This window comes from Dunckerocampus dactyliophorus, chromosome 19, assembly GCF_027744805.1.
Source record: "Dunckerocampus dactyliophorus isolate RoL2022-P2 chromosome 19, RoL_Ddac_1.1, whole genome shotgun sequence".
Taxonomy (NCBI): domain Eukaryota; kingdom Metazoa; phylum Chordata; class Actinopteri; order Syngnathiformes; family Syngnathidae; genus Dunckerocampus; species Dunckerocampus dactyliophorus.
In genome coordinates, this window is record NC_072837.1 from 9183320 (window position 1) to 9203136 (window position 19817).

Here is a 19817-nt window from a genome sequence, read left to right on the forward strand (position 1 = left end):
GGAACACATGACAGTGGTGTTATAGCCAAATGCTGCACAAAGTGGGAAAAAAAAAAAAATCACATGATAAAAGTGGAAAATTATTTTAAGATCATCCTCAAAGGACAATGTTTACTGTTATTATTTAGAACAAATACTTTGCATTATAAAGGAAAGGTGAGTTTTGAAGAAGCACTGAATATTAATACAAGAAATGCAAGAGGTGTACTACTGGGTTGCACCTCCGGTCACGTCCGTTGCAGTTGGCATGGGCTCAAGCAGATGGGGGGGGGGCAAATAAGCATAGTCGTAGCAAGAGTGAAATCAGAGCGGAAGTGTCCCATACATGCGTTGTTCTCGCGTGTGTAAATTGTTCATTTTGGAAAAAAAGCCGTATTTATAACCCCCGCCCATAAAAACTATTTAACATATTCATGTTTATCATCTACTAATAAGTGATAAAATGAGAAAGTTATCCTATTTCCTGAGCTAGATAAAGTCCTTAGAATCCTCCTGGGGGATTATTATTATTGCCTAACGAGCTAATCATCGCAACGCTTTTACTGTAATTGATAAGAACATTAAGCAACATTTGATGTACTTTACTGCTTTAATACTCACATCTTTGTGATGTTTGGGTGATTCGAGTGTAAAGGTGATTATAGGGGTGTTATTTCTTGTGTAGACGGCTCTAATAATGTTAAAAAAAAACATATTTAGAAGGTCCTAAACAGGTTTTGCGATGCTCAAAGTACAGAACTATTCAATTTATAAATAAGGAATTCTATTTCATGGAAATTCACTTATCACAGTCGGGTCTGGAAGTGATTAACCGCGATAAACAAGGGACGACTGTTATACTCCGACAATTGCCATAGAACCTTAGATTAAACGATTGTAGAGATATGCACCAGGTATTGCAAGACTAGCAAACGGTTGACGGGCTGTCTGGAAAACACAAGAGCCTGTCATTTACCTGTTTATCGCAGATTAACCGCGATAAACAAGGGACGACTGTTATACTCCGACATTTGCGCATCTCTGTGGAAACTGAACGATGGCTGTGTGACTGCTTGCCCCCCCAAGGTGGTTGCAGCCCAGCAATAATGTGTTGGTTAAGTACGATTGTCCAATCTTGCAGAAGTCCAGCCTCATCTAGTTTGTCAGGTTACAGTAGTAGGAAAGAGAATCCGCCAAATAAAGTGAGACTACGTTGGTTTCCATGTCTTATCTCCTGGCTAACTGTAGAGCTGACAGGGAAATCATTGACAGGCAAAAAGGGGAAAGAACTCGAATGTAAACATACTTAGTTTGCACGGCTGCTGCCACATGAAACATGTCTGCACATATTAATCCTCCGAGTCTCTGAGGCTTCTTTTGCTTTGATGTGAACGTGTGAGAGGATACATCTTCAATCTTCTTCTAATCCACCGTGTTCTATTTTGGTTCTGTTCTGGAAACATGCAACATGAGTCACTGAATGCATTAGTGCCACAGAAGTAATGCTGATAGGCTCAAAACACTGCTTGTAAATGACAATTTGAAAAAGGGACTCATTGCAAGAGATTCAACCGGAGAGACAAATTGTGTTTTTATGAGGTGTAAAGCAGAGGAGGGAGAGAGATGAGGACGGAGATCTGTGCAGAATCCAAAATGTGTCGGCATCACAGAGTCAGCTAAAAGTTCAGTGCGGTTGGAGCAGAAAATCAAGGAGTCGGGCTTTAAGTAGTGAGCTGCACTCCTGCTGGCAGCTGGTCTGGCTGGAGTTCACCAGGGCTTTTTTGGCCTCTTTCACGAGACTCCAAAGCAAACAAGAATGGCCTCGCTTACTGCCCGTGAAACTTTTCATGTCAAAACTACTCCATCACACAGCATTTCACCAAATAGCGAAAACAGTTTAAGAGTTCACTTCACGTTCACCGAAAATATCATTTTTAAAATAGTTAAATTGTGACAACTGAACGCTATCAACCGCAACTGTTTTTTCAACCACCCTAAAGCTATTTGGGAAGACCCATGCCTGTTAAATCATTGATGACAGTTTTCCTGTCTGCTAGTTAAAGCTCGTTAACTTAAGTGTTTGCAGCAAAGGAGCTAATCTTGCAAGAGTCAGCTGTCTCTGGCCGGTCTTTCTGAACTTCCACGGTATGCAGGGCGTGGCTTGCCAAGAATAGCAGTGGGATCCATAATAAGACCTCTTTCATAGTCCAGATGTGATGGCAAATGACCAGATTGTTCAAACTCACCGCCGACCACGGGTCCCCGCCGTTCATACAATACCCCGTAATTTCAAGTGCAGTGTCGGGCCTTGCAGACATGAGGAATAACGGACTGAGTGCTCACCTATGGGTTAATCATGTCAGTCTAAAGCCTCCTGCATTGAAACTAAAATGATCCTCCAGCCAAACAATTTAAGTTTAACGTCAATCATGTGAAAAGAGCACCACTTCAACTGGAACACGTGTGCGTCCAAGTAGAGGAATTATGACAAGCTATGGTTTGAACCAATACACGGTTTTTGTCATTAATCTGGTCTAAATCGAATGAAAACGGATTTATTTTGCCCCGCAAGACGCCCAAACGCTCAGCAACCATACTTCCACTACTCAGTAAACAGATTATGAAAGAAAATGAAACAATCCCTTTTAAGAGTGACTATTTCCAGTACATTGCAACACTAATGTAGCTTTTTTCGCCGGAACAACAACCTTTTATTGCACGTTTAAATGGCACAATAATCATAACATAATCATCATATTAATAACACAGGCTACAGCGAAAACCCCCGACGTCACTTCCTGTCCTCCACACATTCGGAACATTTACTACAAAACACAAGCACAAGTTTTATTTATGTCTTACATGACTTATTTTCTCTGATTCTATCTACTATATTGAGTAATACAAATATAAGAGGGACCGTCAACCGTTTGCTAGTCTTGCAATACCTGGTGCATATCTCTACAATCGTTTAATCTAAGGTGCTATGGCAGATTTTTGATCAATCCAGGAGGCTGCTACTGCATTTCTCCCTTGTCAAACAGGATATTCGGTCGCATCGGTTTATCGTTCACAACCTTAATAGACTCACACGTTAGCATTGGGAGAGTTCCTTGTTTTTTGTTTTTTTATGGACAGTGCAGTGGCTCTTGTCTCATTAATGCAACACTACTGGCACCTAGTGACCAGTGTAGAATATTACATCTTTGAATGAGTCTTCTGAATGCCTTGTTTGTTTTTTCGTTCCTTTATCCATTTCTATGCTTGAAAATGATTCATGATTGGATCAAAATGCGTATGTTTTACTAACAACAGACCTTAGTCAACCATGAAACATCATCAATGTTAGTGAGTACTTTCTTATGAAAAACGGTGATAGAGTGAAGCCATGACACTCAACCCGTAAAGGGGCGAGGGACAACCGTAAATAGTTTTTGGACCATAATTCTGTGAATTTGCAGGACCGTGAATGCTGAATTGTGAACGAGCTACACTGTGCTGCACCGTATAGTCTTCTGTATGCGTTGGCCTATGGCACAAAACAAAACGACTTTTATTGTCCTCGAAAAGGGAGCTTGCATGACGGATTTTATATGAAAAAAAACTGTTTAACTGTGGGGAAATTCCACTCTTGCCGTATAAAATGTACACACAGTATAAACAGGAAACAAATAAACATGGCTGAAGTAATAACTCTGTAGATGCTGATCCACAATTAGGCTTTATTAATCCAGAAAGCACAATTAAGCGCCTTTTGGGGCTTTCTTCAGGCGGGACTTTTTATGTGAAGACGGTCGGAGGTCCCATTTACATCGTGATGTCTTTTTGCTGCAGTTCCCACCAAATCCAGGGCATGGATGGTCACAAGGGGGAGATTATGATTGTTTGATGAAAACAACAGGAGGCGGAATCCATCACTGAGGTGTCAGATCGCTCTGCTTGACCTCCAGCCGTGCGGGGGCAGCGTCATGTTTTCTACGTGTTATTCTAATCCCGTGTCACAATGGGCTATAACCTAATGAATGGACCTCAAATAGGCAGGTATTATCTTCCAGAAAATATACACTCACAGCGTTCCTTCGGAGCTACTGAATTATGTGTTTGTTTTAAAAGCGTGAGCAGGAATTCTGCTGCTTCTGCACTGCTGGCAGAATGGAGGTTGACCCGCATATATTTATACACCCACATACAATATTAACTCTTTTTTTTAACACAAACACTTAACTCCAATTAACCCTCATTCTTCTATTTGCCTGTAATTACATTATTCCTGGTATTTCAGCTTTTCCCCCCCCTTCAAGATAGGCCCTCATGGTACAAGCGGAGGAGAAAAAAAAAGAGAACAAGCTTCTCCTTGTGTTGGAGCTCCCTGTTGGCTTGGGACCAGTCTGTAGTTGCCCCCGCGTCCACCCCCTCCTCACCGTCATATCTTTCTCAACACTCTTCTGCTCTTTTACCACTCCCCCATCCCCCCCACTCCGCATCTGAGCTCGGTCCTCGGGTCGCGTCCAGTGCCAGACGGCGTGTGATTCACGGCTACAGCGTCTGATTCATGGCTTCACACGTCAGCTCAGTCTGAACTACTTCAGCTTTGGCGTGCCTGCTGGATTGATTCAGATTCCTGCCAGGATGCTGATCAATTCCTGTCCGTGTTAGTGGGTCAAAGAACGACAGAACTGCTGAATAATTAAAAAGGTACAATTGTAATGAAAAATTTGCTAATCTTTGGTGACGGTAATGCTTTAGTTTACTTCCCGTGTTCAACATGTTCACATAACATTTTCTAATAGGGAACGAAAATAATAAAGTGTGATAGTACGAGTGTGCGGATGGATTAAAAAGAGTTTAGTTATCTCTATTTGCTCGTAAATGAAAACAATTAGGATGAGCAACATTTTCTTTCTCAGTACTGAGTTTAACGAAGAGTACATTTTCCGTATGAGATGTGATGCAAATGCATAAAATAGCCAAGTTATATGTTTTTTAATTATTTCAAAACAAAAAAAAGAATCATTTCATAATAAAAATAATATTTTGCCACTTTGGTGAAATACATTGCATGCTTCGGAATGTCGGATTGCTACGGGTCGCGACAGTTACGCTGCACACGTGATTATTTCCTCCTCTGTAAAATGTGTCACGATGCAGCATTCACAGCCCTGCTAATTCACAGACTTTTGGTTAAAAATAAAATAAATGTCAACATATTTAGCCTTTTTTCCCCCCTCAGAAACCACATCACCATAAATCGGTAATCATTTATAAATACGTGATATAGTACAGATAAAATGTAAAGCGTACATGTACCGCTGTTTGAAAACCCACAATTTTTACACGTTCTTGCCTTTGTGCTTCACTGATAATGTTTTTCGTCAAGCGTTGTGATTCCACACATTTTTTGAGGGTCCACGAACGCACCACAGTTGCTGCGAGACGCAAAGGTGACGCTTTCTTGTCGACACGGCCTCGAAACTTGCAGTGAGGCGAGCACAATTGAAGATTTTATCGTAAATCGTAATTACAACAAGCAAGCGGTGTGTGGATTATGATTTCGAGAAATGACGACCAGGCTAAAAAAAACAAAAAAAGGCTACTACGGTTCCATCTGTTCAACATCTTACATTTTCGTTTACGCGTGAATAAGTGTGCGAGGCGTATTTACGGCTTAAACCTGGATTGTGTCGCTCGTCAGCGATGGAAATTGAAGAGATTTGCAGTTTGTATTGCAAATGTTGATCCAAAATTGAAGGAGAAAAATCAACATCAAGCTAGCAGGTGAGTTTGAAGGGGGCGAGAGCGAGCCATGTGTCAAAAATAGACATTTTTATGGATATATCAGTTACTCTCAATGTACGGGTAGAACGTAGCCTCTGCAAATAAGCAAGGAACTTAGCATTTGTTAACTTGAGTGGCTTCGGAATGATAGAGTCAGGCAAAAATGACCATAATATGAAGATAATGACCATTGAAATGATGACAAATGCATTTTTTTCGTTGCAAATTCTCAATGTGTGGATATTACAGTATGTTTATGAATCATATTTGCTGAACAGTGACATCATAGGCTCATTAAATATTCATATACAGTATTATAGACTTGTGTCATAATTGACAAAACCATATAAACATCTTCTATATTGAATAAGCGTGTACTTTATTCTATGTCGTGGCGCTTCGACAACTGTGGAAACATGAAGATCAGCCCAATTCTCACTGGAGCAGGACGTAAAATTGGATTAGTAGTTGAAATTAATCAGCTAATTTAAAAAGAAACCAATAAAAATGAATTCCTTAATACAGGGGTGTCCAAAGTGTGGCCTGGGGGCCATTTACGGCCAGTGGCTGTCATTTGATTGGCCCGCGGCACATTGTGAACAAGCTATTTAACACGAAAACCAAAAAAACACAACAGCAAAAAATAATTTCACAAGAATAAAGTCAAACTATTAATAGAAAAACGTAATCTAACAAGAAAAAGACGTGATTTTACGAAAATAAGTTGAGGAAAAAATGAGGAAAATTCTAAACCATTTTGGTGGCATAAAGTTGAAACATTAAGTCGTAATATAAAAAAAAAAATCAACAACAACATCAAAACGACGAATAAAGTTGTAATTTTTGAAAAAATTAGCCTGCAAAAAAAGTTACGCGAAAATACGTCAAAATATGATGGGAATCGAATCATGATTCCGAGAAAAAAAATGGCAGAAATGGAAAAATCAGCTATAATTTTACAAGAATAAAAGAAAAAATTCGAAGAAGTGCGAACAGATTCTACAAAGAGAGAAAAAAAAATCGCAATTTTACGAGAATAAACTCTAAATAAATGACTAAATGTCATTTCAGTAGCATTGAGTTGAAATATTGAAGTTTTTTTTTTTTTGTAAAAGTTGCAATATTATGCCAAACAAACAAAACAAGGTAAAGCCGTAATTTTTAGGAAAATTGGATAAAACTTATAATATTATGTGAATAAAGCCGTAATATTCCCAGAAGAAAATGCATCAAGATTATTTGAGAAGAATGTTTTAAATAATTGGGGAAAAAAACCAGCAAACATGTGAAAAAGTTGACACTAATAACAGGCTTTTTCAGCGATGTCGCAAAGCTCAGATGCATTTTCTTTAAATAAATATAAATTCTTAGCGTGTTGCTTCACCAAATATCAAAGCGGACCTTGCGTGCTTTCATTTTTCAGTACGTGGCCCTCTGTGGAAAAAGTTTGGACACCCCTGGTGTATACGTTTGAGTAAAGTCACCTAAACAATGACTGATTACACGCTGGTTGCGATTCATTGGAATAAACGGGAAACAATGCCAGCAAATAGCTCTGACCTTTCTATGATGATCCGAATCATTTTTTTGTAATTTCCGAACTTCCTCATTATTATTTCATTGCGTGTGGGCGAGGAGTTCTTGTAAATATGAACAAGCTGAAAGCCAAAAGGACTGTAGGCATATAATAACGTGACCTCCGCACATTCATTAACATGTTGAGGCTGCGTGTCGATGATGACAACATTATGCGTTTCTATTCCCTGTATGCTGTAATGTTTACCCATTAATCATGTCCATTGGCGGCGGCGGCGGCGGCTCGTTGGAAGTGTGTTAAGTGAAGACCGTGAATAGGCATTGTAAATGAAGGGCACGTGGGGGGGCAGCTTTCCCCGGCAAAAAAAAAAAAAAAGGGCTTTTGATTACAGACGCGTCGTTATTTCCCAAGAAGAATTGTGTGTTTACCTGTGAGGGGAAATGGAGCACTTCACACCCATTTCAATAATGAGACCATTGCGAGATAATTGTTGCTTTTTCACCTCAGACATTTTTAAAGTTATTGCAGGAAAATGCTCGCAATTATTTTAAATGGTTTTCAGCGCGCGGAGGAGTCGGTGGCCGATTTACGACTATAAGCTTGTTTTTTTTCCCCCCTTGTCTGTTGTTGTTGTTGAAAAGCCACCATGAAAGGATGTGAATATCATCTTGTTTTTTGAGCTTCAAATGGGTCACTTATTAAAATCATCAGTCGCTTCACAGACACGTCAACCGAAGGGTGGACGAGACAAGTGCACGGGGTTGGCAAACAACAGGCAGGGAGTGCGACAGGAAAAAAAAAAAAAAGCGTGGCCATGAATAATGCATGAAATAAAAAAGGTCCCGCTTTTAAGTGTTCATCTGAGCTTTCAGCTGGCTCTTTGCTTGTTTTTGTTTTTTTTTTATTTTCCGCTCCCTCTCAACTTTGCACACTTTCTTCAGACATCCTCCGAACTCAGCAGGAGAGCGAGACTGATTGGTTTAATTATGTGTGCGGTGATTAAGCCAGACGACTCATCAATAGGAGATCCTGAGATGTGACACAATGAGGGTTTGAAAGATCCTCTATCAGGAAGCAGGAAGTTTTCACCTTTTAACACAAATACTGTGTACACACACACACACACACACACGCACACACATGACCGGCTACAATATTAAGATCACTTGAAAATGTTGCCTTTGTTGCTATAACAATGCTTATTATTACGGTTAAAGTTTGCAGGGGTGTAGAACTGAACTACATCATACCGAGGTGTGTTTATAATACAGTCAAACCTCACTTTTTGACCAAATTTTGCCTCGGGTTATCCTATAATATTTTTTTTATTGAGTACAGTTGCCAACAATGGTGCCAAAGAAAGTTGCATGTGCCAGCGCTTTGATAAATAAGGTGAGAAATCCTAAAATAGACCAAAAAATGAATTTTTGAGTCACAAACATACGCCAACATATTGTTCTTAATGTATCTTTATCACTAAACATCTTTGTTAGCAGCCTATTAGCTTGCCAATACCTGGAAACAGGAACCGGAAGTCAGCTATGATGTCATCAGCGGTTGACTCTGTAGTTCTTCGCTAGCTAACACAGTTACGCCACAAGTCTGGGCTTTTCTTTTGCTCGCAGCTGCATAATAAGCCACAATGGAGCCAAAGAAAGTTGCAAGTGCCAGCATTTTGATAAAGAAGGTGAGAAACACTATTGAATTAAAAAAAAAAGCTGTGTGGGTGTCACTGCCACATTGCTGTCTTTGTCAACAACAATCACGTCTTCAATGAACGTCAAAGAGACGTTAAAAGTTCATTTATCCTTTTCATTCAGCATTGATATGCTTTTGCAAGCGTTTTCTGCTTGAAAAACTCTTTGTAACGTGTTTTATGTTAAATAAATACATAAGCTTCGTACATGTTCTTCTCACATTATGACTTTATTTGTACATTTTGACTTTATTCCGATTTTATAACAGTTTCCCCGAACACAATTGAAAAAAAATTACTTTATTTTGTTTTGTTTCTACTAATACTAATATACAAATAACCAACATTTATTAATATTTCAACTCTATGCGACTAAAATGACCTTATTTTCCTAAAATTACAACTTTTTTCTCTTAATATTTTGTTAAATATTTGTTTGTTGTTTCCTTGTGAAATTATATTTTTAGAATGTGCCGTGAGTCAATTAAAAAAAAAAAAAACACAACGGCTGGCCGCAAATGGCTCCCCGGGCCGCACTTTGGACACCCCTGATCTATCACTTTCGTCACTCGTATGCATTTCACGTTGGCTTCTGCATGTAAAACTGTAATTGTTCCCTATTAAAAGTGTTTTGTGGAGTTTTTGGGTTTGCATTGTTTCATATAGGAATTTTTTTTTGCCGGTTTTCATACGATTCGGTTTTGGACGGACCCTTTGGAGCGGATTCACTGACAAAAACCGAGGTATCACTGTGGTATGGTTTTAAAACTTTGCTATATGAGAGAGGTAAAATATTCATGAACGCACCGCTGCAAACTACAAACACAAAACTAAACATCCTGTCAATCAAAAACGGACAATTATGATCGCAGTCAAGGCAGACTATTTCTGCGACTTGCTTCAGAGCTAATTAGGCTGTGCAAGTGTTCATAATAAAAAGGGGCCCGTCATGTTTAATACACACTGCAAGATGTGTTTAAGAGGCGCACTTACCGTTTTTGGACAAACTGTGTTCAGAGAAGAGAAGACAAGCTCACTGGGTCGCCCTCACATCCCCATCCGGCTCCCGCATGCGAGGTCGTTAAATTTTAAGCACATATGGGAGGGCGGGCGGCTTGGTAGCGCGTGTCAAGAGGAAAGTGCAGGTAGCAGTCAGTCAAGGAGACAGACAACAAGCAAAGTCGACTTCTTCCCTTTCCTCCTCACTGTCTCTCGTGTAACGTAACCCTCAAGGAGCCTTGGCGAGTAGACGCACACAGAACCAGTTCCAGACCTGTCCTACACCACTGGATGCCTCTCCCCTTTTTTCCTCTCTCTCTGTTTTCTCTTCTCTGCATTTTTTTTTTTTTTTGGTATCATTTAACTTGAAAATGTGCGGGCCGGCGATGAGCTCAGAGCGGGCTCGGGTTTCCGAGCTTTACTGGAATGCGAGGGCAGCCACACAGAGAGGCAGAGGTGCCGCCGGGGTCAAAGGCTACCGGGCTAGTGTGGCGGAACACAGGCGAGAGGGGTATGTCTCGGGGTGGGGGTGGGGGGGGCGCCTTGTAGGGTGGGTTTGTGTGTGTATGTGTCTTGGGGGGGGCATCTGAGAAGCCTGGAGTCCCGAGAACAAAACAGGACTTGAAGGGGTCACAAGCAGCGGATGTTGAGGGGCCAAAGAACATTTGACAGCGCTTGGGGCTGTGGCCTTGAAGTACACTCAAAAACCTCCCTTAAGTGCGAGATTTATTGCGCCCTCAGAGTTTCAAATGTTTCCCTCAAGGAATACTATTTTTCTTTTTTTTTTATCATCAGGGGCAAAGTTATGAGCTGAAATATGAGCATAACAAAAAAGACAGTAACCGCTAGCATGTAAAATACTTCATTTTGCACACATGTGCGACCTGTCAATCCTGCCGTTTTCCCCTTCTATCCCCTCACGCTCCCGTTTAGCTTCCCGTAAAATCATCTCCGGTGCCGCATGTGACTGGCGACCGGGTGCAAGCTCGAGCCAATGAATAAATGTACGCAAATTTGCTTTTTTCTTTAATTACTTATTTAAAAAGTACGCTGACATTCGAAGCAGTAATGCTTCACTGAATCATATGCCGACATTTTATTATACATTTTAGCAAGTTATTTTTACACTTTTATGATCAGTTAGACTTGGAAAAAAAAAACAAAAAACAACATACCGCATGACGCTGTTATTTCACATTATAGTCAAACAGAGTCTGTTATGTTTGTGTTTATATTAATAGTCATAAAATCATTTCTACACTTCAAGTTGCAGCATAAATAATACATTATATATTATATGATATCATCAATAGATTTTAAAGAGATTAATTATCTTATGTAATTAATTGATGAAATTAATCTCACCTAAAATTTGCTGACAAAAGCCCTCACCTTGTGGTATTTTCATTTAAATGTATTACATCATTGTGGCCGATCAAAATAAGGACATATAACAACACAAAAAAAGTGTCTTTATATCGACAGCTCTCACATGCTCCTCCGTTTTCACGTCGCTACTCCCCGCTACTCACCTTACCCTCCCAACTGCAATGGCAGCCAATCAATGTCCACTTCAAGGTGTTGTTTTCCACCCCCAACAACACAAGAAGCCCAATGCATAAAAACTGATAAGCTCGCATGCAGAAACATAATTTCGAAGCTCAGAAATTAGATTAACGTGATTTTTAAAAAAGTAACATGCTAACTATGACTAAGAAATGATTTTAATTTGACGATTTTATATAATTTTATTATATATTAGATTAGATTATACCTAATAAAAACAGTCAGGAATGCACTTTACATATTAGTTCAGAAAAAGTGAAGTCCCTAAAATGGGCTTTCATTTGGCATTTGAAATACTATGACTGCTGTGCTTGCCATGTTTAATGCATGTCTAAATTTGCTTCTTTATGTACAGATACATAATTTTTATTGGACAGTTTGGTGTTTTTGCAAGATGTAAATAGCTGTTTTTTTTTTGTTTTTTTTACATTTTCATTGTTCCACATTTGTCACAGATCTCCTGTGTTCCCCGGTGTCCACTAAACACCTCCCGCATATGCCATCTTTTCATCAACCGTGTCCTTTCCGGGCGTCGTGCCATGCGATCTACCCACGGCAAAGCCCTCAGGGCCGGAACACGACGTAAAGAACCCCTCACAGCAGAATTTATCCGAACATTCACTTTGAATATGACACATTTCTGCTAACAGCGATGACGCCAAACACAGATGCGTGTCTTTTCCCGATCACTGATACTTTCACAGAGCCTCTGTGGTGGTGGAAAGTGTATCACTTTGACACTGAATAAATTCCCAGTGTAAACTGAGCCACCAGTTTGGCTCTTTTTGCAGGATTTTATTATCAAATCAGGCAAAGCAATATTATGCCTGAGCACAGCAAAGCCTCTGTGTGTACAATCGTGGTTTTGAATCCAGCACAGGAAAGATCTCTTTTCCAAACATGAACAGACTTTGTGATCTGACTGTTATTATTTTGGTTTCATCCAATAAGCAATGTGGAATAACTGACAGCTTTGGCATTTCTATATCAATATCATACATTTTTGGGCATGGCATGCTTATTTGTTTGCATTTTTAAAATAGAACTAGAAATGTGTTTGATGACCACAACTTGGGCACCCTCCAAATGTTTCCTTAATGCGCCATAAAAACAAAACACAGGCTCCAATAAAAAAAGGCCAGGCTGCCTTTTGACCTTCGATCTAAATAACTTTCGGCAGCTCTTCTGTGTTGTTGGTAATGTTTTAATGTGTGTTTAAATGGCATTGGCTTTGGTTCTCGTGGTTGTGGTTCTCATCAGAGGCATAGAAAAAAAAAAAAATCGCCTTTGTGGTAGATTGCTTCTCCAAAACTGTCTCCTATGTAGTGAATGATTTTTTTGGCACCTAAAATGGTGTAAATGGGAATTCCTAGCTTACTATACTAAAAGTATTACTAAAAATCTTGGTTGTGAATGTTCTTTCTCGCATACTTCTTATCCTATCTACTGTTATCCAATCTACCGACGTGTTTTTGTTGTTTGTTATCACTGACTGACCAAATACACGTAAGATTTTCAGTCTATTTGAATTCATTTGTGAAAACTCGGCTGGTTGAAATGCTTCTACTACAGCTGCAACAATTAATCGATGGTTAATCGATTACCCAATTAATCGACAACTATTTTGGTCATCGATTAATCCTGTTTTTTTTTTCCCACCCTCTCAAATGTGAATGTTTTAAATTTCCTTGGTTATCCATGAAAGTAGACTTTTTATTTTAGCCAAAACAAGATATTCACACGTTTCAGCTTTGGACTTTTATGGCCGGTTTAAATTCTCTCACAAAAGGCACAATAATAATAAAATAATAATCATCATAATAACACCGGTTACTGTTGCAGCCATAGCGCACAAAAAGCTAAAACCTGATGCCTTTTCCTCTATTTTGTCAGATTTTTGCCTTAAAAAAAATTTAACAAAATTGTATACTATAATGAGCCGCGCGGCCAAAGACAAAATGAGCCACGGGCCGCACTTTGGACACCCTTTCTTTATAGCTCTTCATCAGGATTGATTGACTGAAAAATAACCGTCATAACGATCAGCGTCACCGCAGCCCAAAGATTTTTCCGAAGGTGAACATGCGGAGAGCGAACAAGGAAACTAAAACCAGCGAAATGCAACAAAATGCGTACCCGAGATCAGCGAAGCGTATTGAAAGTGTCAAAAATGTGTGTAAAAAAATGTATGTTTTTCTGTAATACACATTGACAGCACCACTAACGCTGCTGCTGGTGATGTCTGGTCTTCATTCGGACAGGAAGTGTGTGATTGAGCCCCACAAGCCAAATCTCACGATCCTTTTCCCCCATTGTTCCACTTCACAAAATTGGGCCAACTAATCACTTGCACTGATAACAGTGTTCTACGAGGCCTTGGTTCCCAAAGAAACAAGCAGGACGTGTAGTGTTTGTGCAGATGAGTGCAGACAAGTATGTTAACACACCCTCTGAAGGCTCGTTCCCATGGGAACGGCAGCGAAAGCGAACAGCTTGTTTTTGTGTTTTTTGGCAATGTTGCCTCGCTGGAACCGTGACAGGCACTGGGTTGGTCTGATATGTAAAATCCCAGCCAGGTAGGCCTCAGGAAGTAGTGTTTTCCTTTTCTTCCTGGGAGTTATTTGTTCATACGGAATTTCTCTCACCTATCAGGAGTGGATACTGTTCAGATAGAGCCTTCGCTCCGTACCGCTAGCTGACAGGCAGAACTTGTTCTTGAGGTTTTAAAAACTCTCAGGTGTATCATGAGATCTGTTTTGGTCGAGCAACCGCAGGTTACTGTTACACGTCTCCACACGCTTGGCCGACCAACGCTTGGCTTTGGTTTTGACCTTTCGGAGTCTCTTGGGGAACCAAACACGACCTAAATGGAGGAATTTCCATTTTGCACAAAATAGTGAACGATAACATCTTTCTGCGGATACGGTGACATCATTAGCATATTTGTAATTGTATCCAGTCAGGAAATAAATCACTTGTAGAAGGATGACGGCGGCAGCGGAATGTATGAGTGCTGACTGAGATTGCCACGCAGAATAAGAGCAAAGATATGTTCAAGTACTGACCTTCATTTATTCGTGATGAAGCCAAAATACGGCCAGCCAAAGCAATAGCAAACTTCTCTGTGCATCAAATACAGCGGCAACTTGGGTTTTGCTCGTGATTTCCAAAGGGTCCGTCAAATCATACGAAAACTGGGGGGAATACGAGGAAATAATGTACTACAAGATGAGCAATCGCACACTTAATGGGCAGCGTCGCTTCGGCTCAAGGATTTTTTCGGTGAAGGTCACGCGCAGAGATGGAACAAGAAAACTGAAACAAACGGAACGCAAAGAAACGTGTACTGAAACGTTTTCAAGGGTCGAAATGCAAAATGTACAAAGTGCGCACACGTTGACAAAGCCGGTGTCTGAAATTTTTTTGGCGAAAACCGAATCATACAAAAAACTAAAAAGGTGAATACCAGGAAATACAGTAGTGTACTGCAAGCTGACCGATCACAGCCTAAACGGACAGCATCGCTGAAGCTCGAAGATTTTTTTTGGGAGGTGAGACCGAACATGAAAACCGAAATCTGTGAAATGCAACACAATGCATACCTGAGAAAACCAGGGCACACAGCAAATCATACAAAAACTGGGGCGAAAACCAGGAAATAATGTACTGTAGGCCAACCAATCACAGACTCAACAATCAGCTTCGCTGCAGCGCAAGGATTTTTTGCAGGTGAACTTCATGAACAAAAGACTGAACAAGAAAACTGAACCCAGCGAAATGCAATACAATGCATACATGCCTGACAGCAGCAATGCGTGCCAGTGTAGGCCTATGGATCAAAATGCGCGCCGTGTACATAAAACTGAGATGCCGTCTGTCAAAAACTGAATTACACGAAAACCGGGGCGCAAATCCGAGGTTTGACTGTACATTTTTGTATGGTTTTGTTCTCACACGGCAGAGGCCGCAAAACAAACACAATAAAATTAGGGCATTGAGTGAACAGTTTTCACCCTTAAGTGAAAACACACACCAGCAAACCCTTCACCCAACTTCTTGCTGAGAGCAGACGTCTCTCCTCTCCTGCCTGCCCTCTCGCCAGGGACGGCAGGGTAATTACATCATTTGGAGCTGGAATGAAAGCACTTTACAAGGGAAAGGACGTGAAATGCTTTATTGCACGCGGAATTGCCAATTAAAGACAACACCTGGAACACAGAGGCTTGCTTAATAAGACCCCCCCCTCCCCAGTGGCGGGGGCCAGAAAACCAGTCGGTCCCCTGCTCTTGAGAGGCCCCTTGAGAATGTTTTTCTTTCCATCTCTACCCCGGATTTATTTGCGAAAAACCTGTCGACAATGCACCTTCACATCAGCTTCCATAAGCCATAAGTCACCGAGACGTGGCGTGTTCTTAAACCTATTAATAAATCCCATTTCCTAGGTAGCACATATGGCACGGCTACAATATAAACCTGCTCGCAAGCCAGCACCAGGTCTACACTATGTAAGGTACCCCCATCCATAAACATCCAGTCTAGTCCATTGCTGCTCTGTGCCAGATATGCTCCATGTTCAGGTCTGTTTTCTGTGGAAAAACCAACTTTTCCTTTTTTTTTTTTAAGTAAAACTGATTTTTTTTACAAAGAATGGTTGCCTGACCATCACTAAAGAGGTGCGTAGTGATGATGAATGGTAAACTGGAGTGTCCGTTAAAGCAAAGCAATCTTAAATGCACTACAGGGCTGTCAAGAGGACATTCTTAGTGTAGACAAGACGATGGGCTCAGATCACATTCATACTGCGGACGCAAGAGGGAACGTTTGTTCGCCGTCAGACTGAGACCACCTCTCAAGGTCTCGGTCCATTCATTGTGGTTTGCACCCGAGTGTGATCGCTGTGTTCACACCTGCCCAAACAAACCGGTTGAATTCAGCTGAACTAAATAAGACGCATATGAAAAGCAAGACTGTTCTCATGCACAGCATCGGGGAAAGAAGATAACAGCACGCGAAATGTAGCGTTCGTGGCACGAGGGAAGGGGTATTTGTCACATTTGTGGCGGCGCTTTTTAGTGCCCGTTGAGTGACTTCACTCTAAACAGCCAAACCGTGTCGAGGAACGTTTGGAAATTTGTCAAACTTAGCAGTCGTCACCCTCTGGAATCCATGGATCATTAGAACATTAGTTGATGAGCTGTAGACCATTAGGTGCACAGGTAACCTCGGCAAAGATTACACTACCAGTACTGGGAGTAAATCTTACCCATTCAAGTCTGAGTAACGTATATTTCAGATGTCCTTTTTGGATTTTATAATTCAAACATCAGTTGCCATGTATTGTTCCGCCGTCTGTTGCTCGCATTTGTTTGAATGCTAATTTTAGCCATCTCATCAGTCATTGTTGATTAATCACTTGGTGGTCTATATGTCAATTGGTAATAAGTAGCAGAGGATGACCAAAAAAAGAGGATAATTCATTTTGGTTACAGATATTTATTAGACATTTTTTTTTTTATAAACCGAAAAACATATGTGTTCCTACCGTTGTATTTTTATGTAACGCACATGCAGCCTTTCCTTCTCCAGGAAAAGTTCTGATACTTTGTTGTAAAAGTCTGATCACCTCCTGGTGAGTTTGGGAATATATAATCTTATCTTGGTAGTCGAATTCATTCATTCATTCAGCAGAGCATAAAATATATTGAATGCATTTGATTGTCCACTAGCTAGTAAGCTAGCAGAAAGAAACTCTGTGGAAGGACGTCAGTGACGAACACCTTCCAGCTACCCCCCAACACCTTCTGGATGTGTTCAGAATGTGATTTCTATGTATTTTATTCTCTGATTAGCAAGAATAATGATGTCACACTTGAATTAAAGACATTACACGGGCTGTGGAAAGTCAAGGTGCATCATAATAAATGTTTCTGCAACATTTTATTATTGGCGACATGCTGACAAACAGAACTCAGTGTGCTTTTGACGGTACGCACTAAGCCGAGACTCCACGCTCACATTGGTCTCACCTTCGGTTTCTTCCCTCTATTTCATCAGGAAATCTGCAAATGCAGCAATTTTAACTTAAGAAAATGTTAAAAACAATTTAAGTCATACAGAAAATACATTTATCATACAGTTCAATGGACAAATATTAGTATTTATTTGATGTTATTCATTTTTCATCATGACAGGTGAGGCAGAGCGGGGCCACTGACTGGTCAGGTTGTCATTATACTTGTTTACTCTAGCCAGCTAACGTATGCTTTCATACCGATATCCGACATTGTCCAGCAGTTTATTACCGATACCAATATAGGCAGGGGCTCTTCCCCCAGGCTTATGTCATCTAATGAACACATTATGTGTCTTCCACTGCATGCATTTCACAAATAAACACTGCTGCATACTGCGATATGTAATACAAGTTACTGTATTTTTCATCGCTCTGCACTATCATTTGCATCAGTCAAAAAAAAACGCATCATAAGAGGAAAAAAAAAACGGTATTTATAAATCGACCTATCCTCAGGCAAGTTTTTCTTTTTTATGGAGTGTCATGGTGTTGCTCCTAACATTAAATTGACAAGAGAAAAAGACAAAGGCAATGTTTATATCAACAAGCAGACCAACTAAAGATGCAGTATATGGTATCTGGATACAATAAAAACACACTTGTTTAATAAATGTCAGAATTTCTCGTGTATAGAAACATATCAAACACAGAAACCCAAATTTCATTTCATTCACAAATGAATTAAAATAGACCGAAAAGCATATGTGTGTATTTAGTTAATTAGTGGCTGACCCAGCAGCTACAATCCCCAAGCTAGATACAATTAGTGTCTAAAATACCACATTTCTCAATCCACACAGGTATCATATAATTATAAAGTAGTTGCACATTACTTACAGACACAGTCTCCAAGGTAGAAGCGTAGTAGAAAATATCCCGGAACAAAAAAAATTGCACATGACAGGTTGGACTTTTGTTCTGGTTTTCCTTAGTTTCCACGTCATATCCTGTTTTGTGCTCTTATTTGGTTTTCTGCTTCCTGTTTGGTGCAATGTTTAGCGCAGCTCTACCCGTTTCTCATTTGTAATCTACTATTTATTTGTAAGCTACTATTTATGTGGAGATGCATTACACACAAAGAGCACAATGTAACACTTTAGTCATTACAAATACTTTTGTATACTCCGACGGCGAAACTTGAAAATAGTTCCAGACCACAGACATACTGAGCGAGCAAGTATGCCACGCAGAGGAGCATGTCATCACTCGCGGGCCGATATCGACAGAACTCAGGTCAGGCAATATCTCATTTATATGATCTCGGTCGGCCGGTATTAATCGGACATCCTTAGTATGTACATTCGTTTACTCATTAAACTGAACGTAAATTAAAGACTGTAAAATAATAAGTACAAAGTTCAATGAAAAGTAGGCTTTCATTAAGATTTCTATCATTTTTAATGAATGGTTTTGGCATTCGTTTCTTGTTCATTGCCATGGAAAGTTAAAAGGTCACAACTTAGAATGTCATTTTATAATATAGCACAGAATACTGTAGGTAATGCTCAGAGACAGTCATAATGTAATGTAGTGAAATTCATTTCAAATGGCAGTATATAATATTGTATTACATTTTGGGAATAACTGGTCCAACCCCGTAGAAGACCACATTCAATTACCTCAACAGCTGCTGACTGACAAGTTTACCGAGGCCGTGCTCCTGGATTTCCATTCCTGTTCATGGCCACAAACTGTCAGAACCACAACCGTGGGCCCACACTACCATGATGACTCGGGTGACAATGATACTATAAGCAGAACCGCAGCAGTCGCGGCACACAGGCACACTTATTCTGGTGTCAGAAAGGAGGCCTTATTTACTCTGCAAATGTCTTTACCAGCCAGCGCCAGCTTATTACTCTGGTGCCTGACTGACAGTCTTATGGAATATAAGGAACCACAATCGATGCATGGCGTGTCACTTACGCCCGTCGAAGCCTGATGAGAGGAGGATGAAGTTGAAAGGAGATGGGTACTCCTTGATAGTGTTTTGTTAGGAACGGGAGTGAAAGAACTGAGTAAAAGCTGGAATATGACTTGTTTTGTAGCAGCAGATAGTGTCGGCTTTTGGAAATTCAAAGCAAAAAAGCATAATGGTGCCAAAATGAGGGCTGAGGGGACTGCAGAACTTGAGAATGTTGTTCTGATTCCTATTGCGAGGGGTCATGAGGAAACATACTGTATTTCATAAT

The 19817-nt window shown here is 40.2% G+C and overlaps 1 protein-coding gene across 2 annotated transcripts in view; it reads right to left on the reverse strand.

The window, feature by feature from the left end:
• flrt2 (fibronectin leucine rich transmembrane protein 2) overlaps nucleotides 1-19817 on the reverse strand; it is a 99189-nt gene that overhangs the window by 52634 nt on the left and 26738 nt on the right. The window contains exon 1 of one of the 2 annotated variants that reach the window (XM_054762802.1): nucleotides 9981-10327. The exons of the other annotated variant lie outside the window; for it this stretch is intronic. The gene's annotated coding sequence lies outside the window, so the exon portion shown is untranslated. Of the gene's footprint in view, nucleotides 1-9980; nucleotides 10328-19817 lie in introns of those variants that run through there. 2 annotated transcript variants of the gene reach the window in all.